The 17,970-nt window shown below is 36.7% G+C and overlaps 1 long non-coding RNA gene across 2 annotated transcripts in view; it reads left to right on the top strand.

The window, feature by feature from the left end:
* The window catches only part of LOC129641772 (uncharacterized), a 50,915-nt gene that overhangs the window by 23,432 nt on the left and 9,513 nt on the right, over positions 1 to 17,970 (top strand). For both annotated transcript variants that reach the window (XR_008709428.1, XR_008709427.1), the window contains exon 3: positions 5,996 to 6,102. This is a non-coding gene — a long non-coding RNA (uncharacterized LOC129641772). The remainder of the gene's footprint in view (positions 1 to 5,995; positions 6,103 to 17,970) is intronic.

The raw sequence follows: 17,970 nt of genomic DNA, 5'->3' as shown, positions 1-17,970 counted from the left end.
AGCCTTAGCAGAAACGACGCCCAGTTGTGGATGTGTCTGGCAGTGAAAGTAAAGCCTGATGCAGTAAAGAACAATATTTCATGGGCATCTGTAATGTTAAAGCCATGAATCAAGGTAAATTTGATGTGGTCAAAAAGGAAATGGCAAGAATGAACATCAACCGTTTAGGAATCAGTGAACTAAAAATGGATGGGGATGGGTGAATTTAATTCAGATAACCATTAAATACTTCTGTGGGGAAGAATCCCTTAGAAGAAATAGAGTAGCCCTCATAGTTAACAAAAGGTTCAAATGTAGTACTTGGGGGCAGTCTCATAAGTGACAGAATATTCTCGGTTCATTTTCAAGGTAAACCATTCAACAACACAGTAATCCAAATCTATGCTCCAACTACTAATGCCAAAGAAGCTAAAGTTGAACGGTTGTATGAAGAACACAAAGACTCTCTAGAACTAACACCAAAAAAAAGATGTCCTTTTCATCATAGGGGATTGAAATGCAAAAGTAGAAGTCAAGAGATATCTGGAGTAATGGACATATTGGCCTTGGAGAACAAAATGAAGCAGGGCAAAGGCTAACAGAGTTTTGCCAAGAAAACACACTAGTCATAGCAAACACCATCTTACAACATCACAAGAGACAAACTGATACATGGACATCACCAGATGGTGAATACTGAAATCAGATTGATTATATTCTTTGTAGCTGAAGATGGAGATGCTCTATACAGTCAGCAAAAACAAGACTGGCAACTGACATGTGGCTCAGATCATGAACTCATTATTGCAAAATTCAGACTTAAAGTGAATAAAGCAGGGAAAACCACTAGGCCATTCCGATAATATGTAAACCAAATCCCTTATGATTATACAGTGGAAGTGACAAATAGGTACAAGGAATTAAATCTGATAGATAGAGTGCCTGAAGAACTATGGACGGAGATTATGCAGGAGACAGTGACCAAAACCATCCCCAAGAGAAAGAAATGCATGAAGTCAAAATTGTCATCTGAGGAGGCCTTACAAATAGCTGAGAAAGGAAGAGAAGTGAAAGGCAAAGGATAAAGGGAAAGATATACTCAGCTGAATGCAGAATTCCAAAGAAATAAGCACAGAGAGATAAGTGTGCTAATCTCTTAAGTAGTCTCAAAGACTACTTAAGAGAACAATGCAAAGAAATAGAAGAAAACAACAGAATGGAAAAGACTAGAAATCTCTTCAAGAAAATTGGATATACTAAGGGAAGATTTCATGCAAAGATGGGCCAATAAAGGATAGAAATGGTAAGAACCTAAAAGAAGAAGAGATTAAGAAGAGATGGCAAGAATACCCAGAAGTACTATACAAAACAGGTCTCATGATCTGGATAACCACAATGGTATTGTCACTTACCTAAAGCCAGACATCCTGGAGGGTGAAGTCAAGTGGGCCTTAGGAAGCATCACTAAGAACAAAGCTAGAGGAGGTGATGGAATTTCATTCGAGCTATTTCCAATCCTAAAAGATGATGCTATTAAAGTGCTGCACTCAACATGCCAGCAAATTTGAAAACACAGCAATGGACTGGAAAAGGTCAGTTTTCATTCGAATCCCAAAGAAAGGCAATGACAAAGAATGTTCAAATTATCATACAACTGCACTCATTTCACATGCTAGCAAGATTATGCTCAATATCCTTCAAGCTAGGTTTCAACAATACAAAAACTGAAAACTTCGAGATGTACAAGCTGGATTTAGAAAAGGCAGAGAAATCAGAGATCAAATTGACAACATCTATTGTATCAGCAAAAAAGCAAGAGATTTCCAGGAATAAATCTACTTCTGCTTCATTGACTAAACTAAAGCCTTTGACTTTGTGGATCTTAACAAACTGGAAGGACTGATGCTGAAGCTCAAGCTCTAATACTTTGGCCACCTGATGAGAAGAGCCAACTCATTGGAAAAGTTTCTGATGTTGGGAAAGATTGAGGGCAGGATGAGAAGGGGGTGACAGAGGATGAGATGGTTGGATGGCACCATCGAGTCAATGAACATGAATTTGAGCAAACTCTGGGAGTTAGTGGACAGGTAACCTGAAACACTGCAGTCCATGGTCTTAAAGAGTCCAGCACAAATTAGTGATTGAACAACAACAATTTTGAATTTTAATCTACAAAACTCCATGGCATACCATTTAATTCAAAGAGAACTTCTATGTGCTTTCCCTGTACCAGGCATCATGTATTACTTTAATGTAATTTACTAATAATGTTGAGAACAATTATTTGAAGCAGAATTCAATATCTCTACTATATTGATGAGAAACTGAGGCTTAGAGAATTAAAAAACAGAGTTTGGATTTCAATTCATGCTTTGTGACTACAGTTTCCATTTTTTACATTTTTCCATACTGGCTCATGAATCATCTTCAAAATTATTGTACATAGGAAAATCAACTGATATATTATTTGATGAGCATGTCATTCCCCATCTTGTTGAACTTCAATAGACTCTAAATAGCTTAAAGCTCTCATTCTTTAAATCCCAATTCCCAGTTAAAATGTTATAAAAACCTTAGTAAAAGGATGTAACTCATAAATCTACACTGAATTCATGAACTTTTTATACTAATGTTTTGCTAAGATATATGTGAGTAATTATGAACACATGTTTCCCATTTTATTTAACAAGATAAAGCAATGAGAAATGTTCTTTAACAAAATGTTTTGCCTAAACCAAGACACTCAAAATAAGTTTAGGATGTTTTGTCAAATCAAAATCCCTAAGTTCACTCATCCACAGTTTTTTTCCCTCAGATTTATTATTATTACTTTCTTTTCCTCTGCAAAATGTAGTAATAAGTATTGGATACAAGAAAACCTCAGACATCCAACACCAATGTTGTTCCCAGAATAATGATGACTAATTGAATGAAACTCCATTGTCTAGAGAACAAATCTCTTGAGCAGATTGAGGAACTCTAGTGTAATTACTATTTTATAATATAAATCTATATAAAATCAAGGGTAAATATACAATTTTAATAAATAATATCACACTCAAATTAGTTTAAGTAAAAGGAGGATGATATCCATTATTTCAATTTCAAATTAAATACTTTTCTACAAAATTAGTAAATGTTATTTTCAAGATTATCCTTTTTATTTCTCCCTTTTTTGCTATTTAGAAGATGCCAAATATGTCCTATATTAATTGAGATTTGAAACTTATACTATTATCATACCTGATAATCTCAATCCTTTGTGCATCACACTAGGTAGAATTCCAAAGACAAGGAAATAGGTGACAGACAGATAATGTGATCATATTTGTATCTATCTGTAGTGATCTCCTGCCTTATATTTTGCTCCAAGTTTTTCTCAGTTTACAAATTCCCTCTTCAGATAGCCAAGTTGGATATCTCTCCCTTTTGCCTTTTTTAAAGGTTTTTACATATTAATAATTCTTCATCAGAGCATTTAATTGTTCTGCCTTACAATGCTACTTGAAATTGTGACTAACACCAAATTTTGCTTATGTCTTTGTATTCTCTGTATCTAATAAAATATTCTCCATATAATAGCAACTAAAAAAATAATTTTTTAATTCATCTGCCAAATTTATTGTGTTGCATCCCTGAATAATCCACATTATGAAGCATGGATTCACTATATAGTCCTTGGTGAATATCCAAAGAAATAATTAATCATTATAATAATTACAATTAACTAATAGTAATTGAAGTAACTTATGTGTATGTGAAAGTCACTCAGTCGTGTCCAACTCTATGACCGCATGCACTGTAACCTGCCAGGCTCCTCTGTCCATGGGGATTCTCCAGGCAAGAATACCGCTGTGGGTTGCCATTCCCTTCTCCAGGGAACCTTCCCTACCCAGGGATAGACCCCAGGTCTCCTGCATTGCAGGCAGACTCTTTACGTCTGAGCCATGGGAGAGAATGGAGCACACACACAATTGTCATTTTAGTACCTGGTATGTGTTATCATCAGGAGAAGGCAGTGGCACCCCACACCAGTACTCTTGCCTGGAAAATCCCATGGATGACGGAGCCTTTAGGCTGCGGTCCCTGGGGTCGCTAAGAGTCGGACACAACTGAGCGACTTCACTTTCACTTTTCACTTTCATGCACTGGAGAAGGAAAGGGCAACCCACTCCAGTGTACCTGCCTGGAGAATCCCAGGGATGGAGGAGCCTGGTGGGCCACCGTCTATGGGGTCGCACAGAGTCGGACACTACTAACGCGACTTAGCAGCAGCAACATGTGTTATTATCATATTGCAACATATAAACTACATTTATGCATTTTTCATAGATTGTCCTATTTAACTTTCATAATCATTTTCAGTTCAGTTCAGTCGCTCAGTCGTGTCCAACTCTTTGCGACCCCATGAATCACAGCACGCCAGGCCTCCCTGTCCATCACCAACTCCCGGAGTTCACCCAAACTCAGGTCCATCGAGTCAGTGATGCCATCCAGCCATCTCATCCTCTTTCATCGCCTTCTCCTCCTGCCCCCAGTCCCTCCCAGCATCAGGGTCTTTTCCAATGAGCCAGCCCTTCGCTTGAGGTGGCCAAAGTATTGAAGTTTCAGCTTCAGCATCAGTCCTTCCAATGAACACCCAGGACTGATCTCCTTTAGGATGGACTGGTTGGATCTCCTTGCAGTCCAGGGGACTCTCAAGAGTCTTCTCCAACACCACAGTTCAAAAGCATCAATTCTTTGATGCTCAGTTTTATTTATAGTCCAACTCTCACATCTATACATGACTACTGGAAAAACCATAGCCTTAACTAGATGGACCTTTGTTGGCAAAGTAATGTCTCTGCTTTTGAATATGCTATCTAGGTTGGTCTTAACTTTCATTCCAAGGAGTAAGCATCTTTTAATTTCATGGCTGCAATCACCATCTGCAGTGATTTTGGAGCCCCCCAAAATAAAGTCTGACATTGTTTCCACTGTTTCCCCATCTCTTTCCCATGAAGTGATGGGATCAGATGCCATGATCTTATTTTCTGAATGTTGAGCTTTAAGCCAACTTTTTCACTCTCCTCTTTCACTTTCATCAAGAGGCATTTTAGTTCCTTATATGGCAGCAAAGGACTAACAGGGATACTGAGATTTAGAGATATTAAATAAATTTCTTAAAGACATATATAGCAAAAAAAAATCATAAAGCATTTAAATTAATACTCTTCAGATCTTAGAGACAGAGTTTTCAACATGCTGCTAAACTAGACATTTTAAAGACAATATGCTAATTATAAATTTCTTGATTGCTCTTTTAGAGAAATCATTTTTATTTTCTACTAAAAGTAGTAGACGACACTGGTGTTATTGCTTCTAAAGAATTACAGTATCTGTCTTTTTGAAGATAGGTGTGGCTAAGGGACTTTCTTTAGCTGAAGTGTTAGTGGTGTGACATGTTATATGTGTACACAATTGTTCATGTGGCATGACATTTGATGGTGGCCCAAAGACTGGAGTCCTGGTTCCCAAGGAGGCAATGTGAAACACACTTTCACAACCAACAAGTGAGAATTTTTGCTTTTTAAGCTACTGAGATTTGGGGATTGTTTCTTACCACAACAAAATGTACTTACCTGAGAAGTTCAAGGAATTGATACATAACAAAAACTCAATTTTAGACATGTTTTGATTTTTGTTGATTTACATTCCAATGGCTTCCCAGGTGCCACAGCAGTAAAGAACATGCCTGCCAATGCAGGAGATTCAAGAGACATGGGTGCCATCCATGGCTCAGAAAGATCCCCTAGAATAGGACACGGCAACCCACTCCAGTCTTCTTGCCTGTAAAATTCTATGGACAGAGGAACCTGATGGGCTACAGTCCATGGGTCGTAAAGAGTTGGACACAGCTCAGCAACTACACATTCACACATGCACCAATGAAATACTCAGATATCAGTCAAGAAAATTCAGAGGATAAGTATCTAATTCTTTAATTCTTTTTTGTTTGTTTGTTTTTTCCCAACAGTGTTGCTCATGTGTACTTGATATGCAAAGAATGGCACGTATTTCACATGCACAAATTGAATAATTTGGACATAGAAAAACACCGGGGAAACCATGACCAGAACCCAGGTAAAACACATATCCAGCACCTCCCAAAGTTCCCTTGTGTCTTTCTGTTTTGTTTCAGGTTTTGCACCTCTGTGTGTGTGGTAAGAACATTTAACATGATATATATCCTCATATCAAATTTTGGAGTGCATGATACCATGTTATTAACTATAGGCACTGTGTTGCTGCATAGCAGATCCCTAGAAAAGGCAATGGCATCCCACTCCAGCACTCTCGCCTGAAAATTTCATGGACAGAGGAGCCTGGTAGGCTGTAGTCCATGGGGTCGCTGAGAATTGGACACAACTGAGCGACTTCACTTTCACTTTTCACTTTCATGCATTGGAGAAGGAAATGGCAACCCACTCCAGTGTTCTTGCCTGGAGAATCCCAGGGACGGGGGAGCCTGGTGGGCTGCCATCTATGGGGTCCCACAGAGTCCGACACGACTGACGCGACTTAGCAGCAGCAGTAGCAGCAGCAGCATAACTGAAACTTTATACCCATTGAGCCACAGAAGAAACAATACATTATTAGTTTCATTGCCTGCAGTTATTTTTGGTCATTTTATCACTGGGAGTAAAGACATATAAAAAGTGTCAGATAATTATAAATTAAAAGCTATATAAAAATATAATGAATTAAAGCTCTATTAAAAACATCTATTTTCAGTTCTGGGATGAATAAGGACTGAAGATGTAAGGTAAAACAAGAAGGCTACAGTTGATCACACTACATTATCAAACTGAAATTTTCTAACAATGTAGATCTTAAATGTTCTCACCAAAAAAAGCAGAAATGTGAGGTGATAAATGTTTTAATTAAACTACATGGGGGTAGTCCTTCAAAAAAACAGTTGGCTGATTCATACACTTGTTGTATGGCAAAAAACAAAACATTGTAAAGCAATTATCCTCCAATTAAAAATAATTTAAGACATAACTGAATAGAAAAAAAAATGAATAAAGACAGCTATTTTCAAACGTGATGGAAAAGAAAAATCTTGTATTATCCTACGGAAAAAATGATCCTGATTTACTTTCCTTTCTTAAAACATTGCTTCATCCTAAAGTGTGTGAGAGTACACTTTTTTTACTATAGCTTTGGGGGCCATTTTTGCAAATGTTTTCTGAAATTATAGCAGTATAATAAAATAGAGGCCGTACGGACGAATTCATTTGTTCATAAGAGATAGGGGCTCCATATTACATTCATGTTCCATGTGACAAAATATTACTTTGAATATTCTTTGTTCACTAGTCCCATAATGATCCAAATTAAATAGATTTAGTAATTGTAAAAAATACAGCAAGGTAATTTGGTTTATAAGTTAATAACTGGGCTCTGAGAAGGTCATTATCTTGTCTGGCAATGAGTAATTTTTTCTTTTTTTTTAATGTTTCACTATTCACAAAGATATTGAATACACAAAATCAGTAATGTATTACAAAGAAAATATGTTTAAGTGAAGCAAAAATACATTACATGTACAAAAGGAAATGAAAATAAATTTATAAGCATTCCTTACTATACAATTAACTTGGAAATATACATTTATATTAATGTAGTAGGCTGAGATTATATAAAAATTCATTCTTTTTAATATAATAGGAATTTAGAACTATAAGGTAGTTGCATAGTGTATATTATTAGGTTTTGGCCATTAGTTTTTGATTGGTTATATGTTTTTTGTTTTCTAAAGACATGAGAAAAACATCAACTTTGTTTAAAAAGATCAGAATATAGTCAAATTTTATAATTGCGATATAATAAAAAGGTTATTAGGCAAAGTATATAAGATTTTTGAATAAATTATTAAGAATACAGGTTTCAGTATCCTCATTTGTAAAATCAGATTTGATGTTATATGAGCTCCAAAGATTTCTTTCAGTGTAGAATTAGTTCATGAAGTAATTTATTAAACATCACATTTTAGAATAATTATTAGGTGTTCTGAGATGGGATCTTTAGTTAATACAAATGAGTATTATCCATTTCAATCATTAATTGTATTGGGAAAGCATTTCTGAAGCTCTAAAATCTATTTACTCTATATTTTAGTCTTTTCATACGCTTGCCAGAGTAAGAGAAATAAGAGCCTGTCAGCAGACACTAAAATTCCTTAGCATTTGACACTTCAAATATCTGCTGGCAACATCCCCAAGATGATGTCAGCTTCTTATACAGAGCAGAACATTTATGCTCCCCCAGAGCATCTCACTTTCAGAGTTGGTGCACTTTCAAATATCAAGTACATTAATGTTTTTTCTCCAAATGGTGACTGAAATCTTTAGAAGTTTTTCTCCAATCTCAGCAAAGAATGAGATATTATGATATGAAAAACAAAGTGAAGGAAATGTAAACTACATATTGAATGTCTGAGAAAACATTTACGAAATGAACAGATGCCTTTAAAAAAATCCTAGAAATAGGTATGGTAAATCGTATAAACTCAAAAAAAAAAAACTAAACTCAATTATGATAATATTTTAAAATAAAGCAGTCTCTCTAAATACAATTAAGTCTTTTGAAGAGTTAACGAATAATGTGACTGTTCATGCTATTTCTTAAGATTACAAGTAAGCCAGAAAGAAAAACACCAATACAGTATACTAACGCATATATATGGAATTTAGAAAGATGGTAACAATAACCCTGTGTACGAGATAGCAAAAGAGACACTGATGTATAGAACAGTCTTATGGACTCTGTGGGAGAGGGAGAGGGTGGGGAGATTTGGGAGAATGGCATTGAAACATGTATAATATCATGTATGAAATGAGTCGCCAGTCCAGGTTCGATGCACGATACTGGATGCTTGGGGCTGGTGCCCTGGGACGACCCAGAGGGATGATATGGGGAGGGAGGAGGGAGGAGGGTTCAGGATGCGGAGCACGGGTATACCTGTGACGGATTCATTTAGATGTTGGGCAAAACTAATACAATATTGTAAAGTTTAAAAATAAAATAAAATTTAAAAAAAAGATTACATTTCAGATACTTTATTGTGATTAAATTGCAACATTATTTATTTAGCATCCATAGGTAAATAACTTGTTGCTTATAAGTCAATTTTGTACATAACCAATTTTTTCGCTACCAACTTGCCTTTTTTATTTAAAAAGACACATTTTTGTTCTCTAAGCCTGACATCTTTCTTTGCAACTGTAATTGTTGTTTTTGTTGTTTAGTCACTAAGTTGTGTCTGTCTCTTTTGCGACCCTATGGACTGCAGCCTGCCAGGCTAATCTGTCCATGGAATTTCCTAGGCAATAATACTGCAGTGGGTTGCCATTTCCCTCTTCAGAGGATCTTCTCAACCCAGGGATAGAACCTGCATCTCCTGCATTGGCAGACAGATTCTTTACCATTGAGCCACCAGGGAAATCCCTGCAACTATAGTACACTATTATAATAATACGTGACTTCCCTGGTGGCTTAGACGGTAAAGCGTCTGCCTACAGTGTGGGAGACCCAGGTTCAATCCCTGGGTCGGGAAGATCCCCTGCAGCAGGAAATGGCACCCCACTCCAGTATTCTTGCCTGGAAAATCCCGTGGATGGAGGAGCCTGGTTGGCTACTGTCCATGGGGTTGCAAAGAGTCGGACACGACTGAGCAACTTCTCTATCTATTATAATAATCAGTCATTAAATAGATTGAAAACTTTTAGAGATTCAATAATCATTAAATAGATTGAAAACTTTTAGAGATTCTTACTTATGTGTGGTAAGGTAAATATTTCAACATTTAATAACATTGATAACAATAATTGTTGGCTTATTTTGCTGATTATAATATATGAGAATAAAACATGTACTCATAAACCAGACTTTGAGAATTATGGGAATAAAAGGAGCTGAGAAAGAAAGTCACTCATAATTCCACTATCTACAACCATATTTCCTTTCTGAATATTTCTGTTTGGTTTTCATAGGGTTAGAATAATGTATCTATAAAATGATGTGTTCTGTATTTTTCTCTTAGCCATGTATCATAAGCATTTCCCCATTAAAATTCTAAAACCCCATTTTAATAAGATAGCATATATTCGTGTGCTAAGGCAGTGGCACCCCGCTCCAGTACTCTTGGTTGGAAAATCCCATGGACGACGGAGCCTGGTAGGCTGCAGTCCATGGGGTCGCGAAGAGTCGGACACGACTGAGCGACTTCACTTTCACTTTCATGCATTGGAGAAGGAAATGGCAACCCACTCCAGTGTTCTTGCCTGGAGAATTCCAGGGACGGGGGAGCCTGGTGACTGCCATCTATGGGGTCGCACAGAGTCAGACACGACTGAAGCAACTTAGCAGCAGCAGTAGCAGGGCGCCTTTATGAGGTAATTAGGTGACTTCTAGGTTTTTTTTTTTAATTCTCTCCTCACTATAATGTGTGATATATCCCTAAGACAATAAAGATATTTAAGTATCTCATGGAGAAAGTAGTCTAGAGGAAGGCAGTTTAGTGACTAAGTGACATCAAGCTTCCATGTCATTTTCTTAGAAATGTTCTTAATCTTTCCCTGAGGATTGCCGAGTATCTGCATAATCTCCAGGTTTAATGTCCTTACACAACTCTATTCAAATACAGAAAGTATAAGAGCTAATCGGAGTGACAGAATACTTCTTAATATACCTTTTTTTTCCTTGGTCATGGAGGAAATACTCTTAAGAGAACTCTAGTAACATTTTCATGATTAATTGGCCAGAACTGATTCACATGAAAACAGTCAATTGCAGAAGAGAGATCAAAAATGAAGGATAAATGATGAGAATTGAACTAGATTTAATTGTGCTCCATCCCCATTCTCTGGCACAATGATGTGCAAAAAAAAAATCACTTTTAACATGGCAAAGCAGGGGTAGGCATCAACTACTGGTTGGGTGAATAACTAGATTAAGAAAGCCTCTGAATACCATGTCTGTTTCCTGAAAGATACTAGCAATTAATGTATGCACTAATAGTATATAAGCTTGTATAGTTTCAGCTTAAAGGTATTGCTATTTTGACAGGAAATTTTAGTTTTTTATTGTGATGCTGTAATACTCTAATGCCCAAATATCTTTTTTTCCTACAACTTTAAAAAGTATTTTTCATTTTAAACTTCTAAAATTATTTTTTGATGTCTTTATATATCTCATACAAATTTGAGGTTGCTATACTTTAGAGTAGTACTAATTACACAGTGACACATTCAGAAAAAAATGTGACAGTTTTTTCTAAGTTACTAGCTGAAACTTGAGGCCCTAAGGAAATGCCTAGTAGTAATAGTCCCTTTGTTATTATTTGCAGTTTCTAATATCTTGACTGTTAGGAATCAATATAACTGATTTTTAAAAATTTTGTCTATTAGTTTTTATGATTTTCTGAACTCTGGATATTTTTCAGTATTTTGTTTAAAATGTACCCATGTGTACTTGAATGTATTCCATTGTTTAAAATTATCTGGTTTAGTAGTGTTTATATAAGGAAGATGCTGCTTAAACATTTTGCTATCCATAATCAAGAGGGAAAAACTAAGGAAAGCCTATATTGTCCAGTTTCTGGTATAGGACTAGGAAATTAAATGATAATAAGGCCAATAATGATTAGCCCATCAGACTGCATGAACTGATAGCCATCCTTCTGGAGCTACTATCATTTAAAAAGAGATAATTCACTAAAAGATGCAGAGAACAGAAACTCTTATGGAATATGAAGTTGAATTGTTTGACAGTAATGAAACAATTTCTGGCATGATAGGAGAAACTCCCTGTCTTCAATGACTGGAGAAAACTTCCTCTCTTCAATGACCATAGAGCACAGAAGGTAGAAGTCACAGGCCAACCAGGACTAAAATGTTGTTATGAAGTGAAAGAGTACATTAAAAAAAAAATAATTTACAAAAATTTTGCTTATATAGATGTATATTAAATATCATCTGAAACTTTTTGTGATCAAGTTGACCAGGGCCTAAGTCTCAGCTTGAGTCTTTGCTTTTTTTTCCCCTAACCTAATGATACTCAATGATAAAAAGACTTTCTATTCCTTTGATTAATTTCTAGTTAATTATTGTTAGAGTGATATTGTAAATTTATATTTCTTAAGAACAATTTTATTTCTCTCATAATAAGAGTACTTCTTTAAAAATACATATAATTTGTTTGTATAACCCAAAGCCTCTTTTCATGAGATAGATACGAACCAATTGATTTCACCGTAATCAGAACAGTCATAGGCATAAACCAAATAGTGAATAAGATTAGAGAACAGGCTTCCCAGGTGGCACTAGTGGTAAAGAATCTAGCTGCCAATGCAGGAGACTTGAGAGATGCAGCTTTGATCCCTAGGTGGAGGAAGATACCTTGGAGTAGGAAATGGCAACCTATTCCAGGACTCTTGCCGGGGAAATTGCATGGACAGAGGAGCCTGGTGGGCTATAGGTCATGGGGCCACAAAGAGTCAGACATGACAGCACAAGTAGGTATACAAACCATACGAAATTCTGGTTTAGGTGAACCACCAATGATATTCTCAATTAATTACAGCAGTGATATTGTATTATGTTGATGATGACGGTGGTGTGTGTTTTCATGCTTACTATAGGCTCTGCTCTTTGATCTACATTTTCTATCATTTCCTCTTAGTAAATGAGAAAATAGGTTGTGGAAGCTTAAGTAAGTTAGCTAAGACATCTAACTAGTAAGTAAAGGGGACTGTATTCAAACACATAACTGACTTTATAATCTACAGTTTAAAACCTGGAGTAAGAGAGAAAATAGCATCAAGTCTAAAATGACCAAATATGAAAGCAATAGATGGAAAAAGAACAAGATAAAATATAGAAAATTTTAAATTATAGTAGTATCTACTAATGGAAAATATTTCCCCACTTTTAAATGAATTAAAAATGCCAGATTTAAAAACAAAACAGAGATGGAAATACCAGACCACCTGATCTGCCTCTTGAGAAATTTGTATGCAGGTCAGGAAGCAACAGTTAGAACTGGACATGGAACAACAGACTGGTTCCAAATAGGAAAAGGAGTACGTCAAGGCTGGATATTGTCACCCTGTTTATTTAACTCATATGCAGAGTACATCATGAGAAACGCTGGACTGGAAGAAACACAAGCTGGAATCAAGATTGCTGGGAGAAATATCAATAACCTCAGATATGCAGACGACACCACCCTTATGGCAGAAAGTGAAGAGGAACTCAAAAGCCTCTTGATGAAAGTGAAAGTGGAGAGTGAAAAAGTTGGCTTAAAGCTCAACATTCAGAAAATGAAGATCATGGCATCTGGTCCCAACACTTCACAGGAAATAGATGGGGAAACAGTGGAAACAGTGTCAGACTTTATTTTTCTGGGCTCCAAAATCACTGCAGATGGTGACTGCAGCCATGAAATTAAAAGACGCTTACTCCTTGGAAGGAAAGTTATGACCAACCTAGATAGCATATTCAAAAGCAGAGACATTACTTTGCCAACAAAGGTCCGTCTGGTCAAGGCTATGGTTTTTCCTGCGGTCATGTATAGATGTGAGAGTTGGACTGTGAAAGGCTGAGTGCCTAAGAATTGATGCTTTTGAACTGTGGTGTTGGAGAAGACTCTTGAGAGTCCCTTGGACTACAAGGAGATCCCACCAGTCCATTCTGAAGGAGATCAGCCCTGGGATTTCTTTGGAAGGAATGATGCTAAAGCTGAAACTCCAATACTTTGGCCACCTCATGAGAAGAGTTGACTCATTGGAAAAGACTCTGATGCTGGCAGGGATTCGGGGCAGGAGGAGAAGGGGACAACAGAGGATGAGATGGCTGTATGGCATCACTGACTCGATGGACGTGAGTCTCAGCGAACTCCGGGAGTTGGTGATGGACAGGGAGGCCTGGCGTGCTGCAGTTCATGGGGTCACAAAGAGTCGGACACGACTAAGCAAATGAACTGAACTGAACTGAAACCATTATAGTAACCATTACCTTTATGAATATTCAAGACAATGTGTGACTTACAAACTTATATAATTGGAACAATAAATATATTCAAAATAACTAATATTGTTATTCAAATAATTTTGAAACATTCTAATACTTTTATATTATGTCCAACCATATTAATAACATCAGTTTTAAAACCATTATGTCTATGAATAACTGTATCCCCAATTTTCACCAGAGAACCAGACTTATTCATATGTATACAGATAGAGACAGAGAGAAGAGTAATAAGATAATAAGAGATTCTTCTGAAGAATAAATTCCCTCTACCAGTCCATGGAGTTGCAAAGAGTCAGACATGAATGAGCAACTGAACAACAACCAGTACCTCTCAGTAATCATTGGCTTCCCTATCAGCACTGAATTGTGAGTAGTTAATATGATTTATGCTTTGAAAACAGCCTTTTTGTTGTTGTTGTTCAGTCGCCAAGTCATATCCAACTCTTTGTGACCTCACGGACTGTATAGCACACCAGGCTCCTCTGTGCCCATTATCTCCCAGAGTTTGCTCAAACTCATGTCCATTGAGTCAGTGATGCCATCCAACCATCTAATCCTCTACCTACCCCTTCTCCTTTTGCCTTCAATCTTCCCCAGCATCAGTATCTTTTCCAATGAGTTGACTCTTTGCATCAGGTGGCCAAAGTATTGGAGCTTCAGCTTCAGCAACAGTCGTTCCAGTAATATTCAGGGTTGATTTCCTTTAGGATTGACAGGTTTGATCGCTTTGCAGTCCAAGGGACTCTCAAGAGTCTTCTCCAGAAACAGCCATAAGAAATCCAAATTTTGATTCTTAAATTTATTAGCTATGAGGCTCTATCAGTAACAACGAATCTTGGTGCCTCCATGCTCATTTCATTAAGATTTCAATATATGAAAAATTTGGCTTCTGCTCGAAAAGAAGTAAATGTAGCCCGTGATACAAAAATGAAATCATGAGCTGAAAACCATGTGCTTAGCTCTTAGATTACTTTGGAATACAGAGAGAAACTTGAGCTCTGTAACAGACGTACATCTATTCACTTTGGAACACAAATATAATATGCTACTTTAATTTTTCTCATCTCATTAATATAAATATGCAAAACCAAATAATGTCCTGAAGGTTAATCCCCCCTTTCCAAACTTTTTTCCAGTTTTCACTAACTGTCTGTGCTGACAAAGTTGATTTCACACATGCAGAAGCTGGGATTTAAATTTTTCAATTAAAAGACGTCAAAACCATAATAACAAATGAAATTATGTCACAAACTGAATTATTCAATTTAGAAACATAATGTAGTTTACAGTGGTCACTTTAGGTAATTCTACAAAAGGATCCAGAAAGTATCAATTTGATCTAAATCTCAATTCCAGTTCCTTATGCTTTGTGCCACGTCCTCCATTTCTGCAAATTTCCTCAGCGTCTGCTTATGACTTTGTCTACACTGTCAGTCTTTTTACTCCTGACTGCATTTGCTGTCTCTTTTCTGCTCTACATATGTTCTAGATAACTTCTTTAATTATTAAATCTAATTTGTTCATTGACTTTCACAAGAACACCCTCCATCAAACATTTCTTGGTAAGTTTACAAAGAATTTTGCACTCAGATAGTCATAGCAGCAATCATGACCTGCTCTCTTTTCATTCTACCTCTGTTCCCATCCCCTACCTGCTCAGACAGACAGACACACACACACACACACAGACACAGAAATGAATTCATCATGTCATGTCATCCCACTGAGAGAAATGATTTCATTTGAAAATCTCAGGGTGTACTATATATAATGTGTCCAGAATTCTTTCTTATAATTCCAGTGTGATTCTTTAAGGACACATTGCCTTATATATAATGCTGTTCATTTTGTTGTGGAAATACTGTATAGAACTCATGAAATTGCAGTATTTTTCTCTAGACTTGAATCCAGTATGTGCCTGTGTAGAGAACTGTCCACAGAAGATGCTCCCGGTGTTTATAGGCTGGATTGTGCTTCTGTTGGCAATTGTTGTCATTTCTTACATGATGCTTGGATAAAGAAATAGAAGTTGTCAGTCATTAAAATGGAAGGCATTCAGCTTTGTGCCTGTCTGAGAATAAAATTGGATTTCTCTGTCTGGGTCGTGCTTATTCCTTTTTATTCCACAAAGCAAATTGCTTTTCCAAGACATCAGTATTAACAGAAAAAGCCTCTACTAAGACAGGTAGTACTAAGAGTATATTAGTGGTAATACTTTGTATTCTCTACTGAATATCATACCAGTGGATAATAGATTTATGAAATACAAAACTCTCTTTCAAAGTTCTGTGCAATTTTATGTATGTTTTGTGCCCATCTCAGCTTACCGATATGCAGTGCTGTGGTTAGACTGGCCCTTGTGGTTATTAATGTGATTATAAGATGCCCTTCAGCAATACAATTAGTACATTAAAAAAAAAAAAAAAGGTTTGTTACTTACCAAATCTAGAAATTACACAGCACATCTCATGCAGTAGATAGATAGGTTTCAGAGAGAGCGAGAAGGAGGGAGGGAGGGAAAGAGAAAAGGCGTGGAGGCTTCAGGTTCTGCTTTTGTTGGAGTCAAGGGTGGGGGCCTAGAGTTTCATGGGCTCACTCTTTATTGATAAATTAAAAGCATAAGAGCAAGAGTTTAAAGCATAAGAAGAGAAAAAAAACAAAAAAAAACAAGTAGTTCAAATGGTCAGTTATCAAACCCAACCAAGATGCCTAAAACAAAGGAGCCTTGGTTGGGGGAGACAGCCTAGTTCTTAACCTAGTCCTGTGGCTGCCTATATATTTATTTGAGAGAGCAGTTTTTGAAATGGTTGCCTTTTTGAAGTGAATGCCTCAGCAATCAAAGTTTAAGTCAAGAATTCACATTACAGAAAGAAAAAAACAAAACAAAACCTCAAATGTCAGAATTTACAATACAATCTAGCCTGTGATGCTGAGGCAACAGAGTCAAGGAAATTAATGGCCTGGGAAGCTGATATACTCAAAGTCAAGGGTGAAAGTGAAAGTGAAAGTGACGTCACTCAGTTCTTTCTGACTCTTTGGGACCCCACGGATTGTAGCCTACCAGGTTCCTCAGTCCATGGGATTTTCCAGGCAAGAATACTGGAGTGGGTTGCCATTTCCTTCTCTAGGAGATCTTCCCAACCCAGGGATTGAACCCGGTTCTCCCACATTGTAGGTAGACGCATTACCATCTGTGCCACCAGGGAAGTATATCCCAGAAATTTCACATCTTAATAGAATTATAATAGCAGTTCTAATATTACATAGCCATGGTTTGAAATCTTATCCATAACTATTGTTTCAAACTATGGAAAATAAGTGAGTGAACTTGAGGGGACCTGGGAATCTGTTCAAATATTTGGGTAAAGTGAAGGAATATTTTAAAGTCTTAATGTTTTAATATCTGAGTCATCTGGTATAAGTAGGTTTTGAATTTGTCCTAAATTGGTAGATTGCCCCATATTTTTTAAAGCCAGAAACTCAGAATAGTTCAGTCCAGTTTAAGGGTTTTGTCTCATTTCAGGAGACGGTGAAACGGGTGGAGTTTGCTAGTTAGACCTATTTGGCAGTTCTTTGCATTATTTGCATCTGGTATTTCATACGAAGCACTTTTAAGGGAACAAAAGGAAAAAAAGGTTAATCATTAGGTCAGATTATAATCCCAGTTTCTGAGTTCTGAAGGCATCCAGTCAGAAGATTTCTAGATGTTGGGCTTGAGGCATCTTCAGATGCAATGAGGGAAAGCCATGACAATCATAGGTTTTTCTGGTTTTCAATTTAAATGTCTCTGGTAGTGGTCCACACAGCAACAGGCATGAAGATTGTCTATCTATGAGTAGTTATCATAATTCCTTTGAAGTTTAATGAAGTTTTTCTACTTTAGCCTATGTGGTTTTGTGAGAAGGGCAGTTTT

The sequence above is a fragment of the Bubalus kerabau genome, chromosome 1 (assembly GCF_029407905.1).
Source record: "Bubalus kerabau isolate K-KA32 ecotype Philippines breed swamp buffalo chromosome 1, PCC_UOA_SB_1v2, whole genome shotgun sequence".
NCBI classification, from domain to species: Eukaryota; Metazoa; Chordata; class Mammalia; order Artiodactyla; family Bovidae; genus Bubalus; species Bubalus kerabau.
Note: the sequence above shows the minus strand (reverse complement) of the source record. Positions and strands in the feature narration are given on the sequence as shown.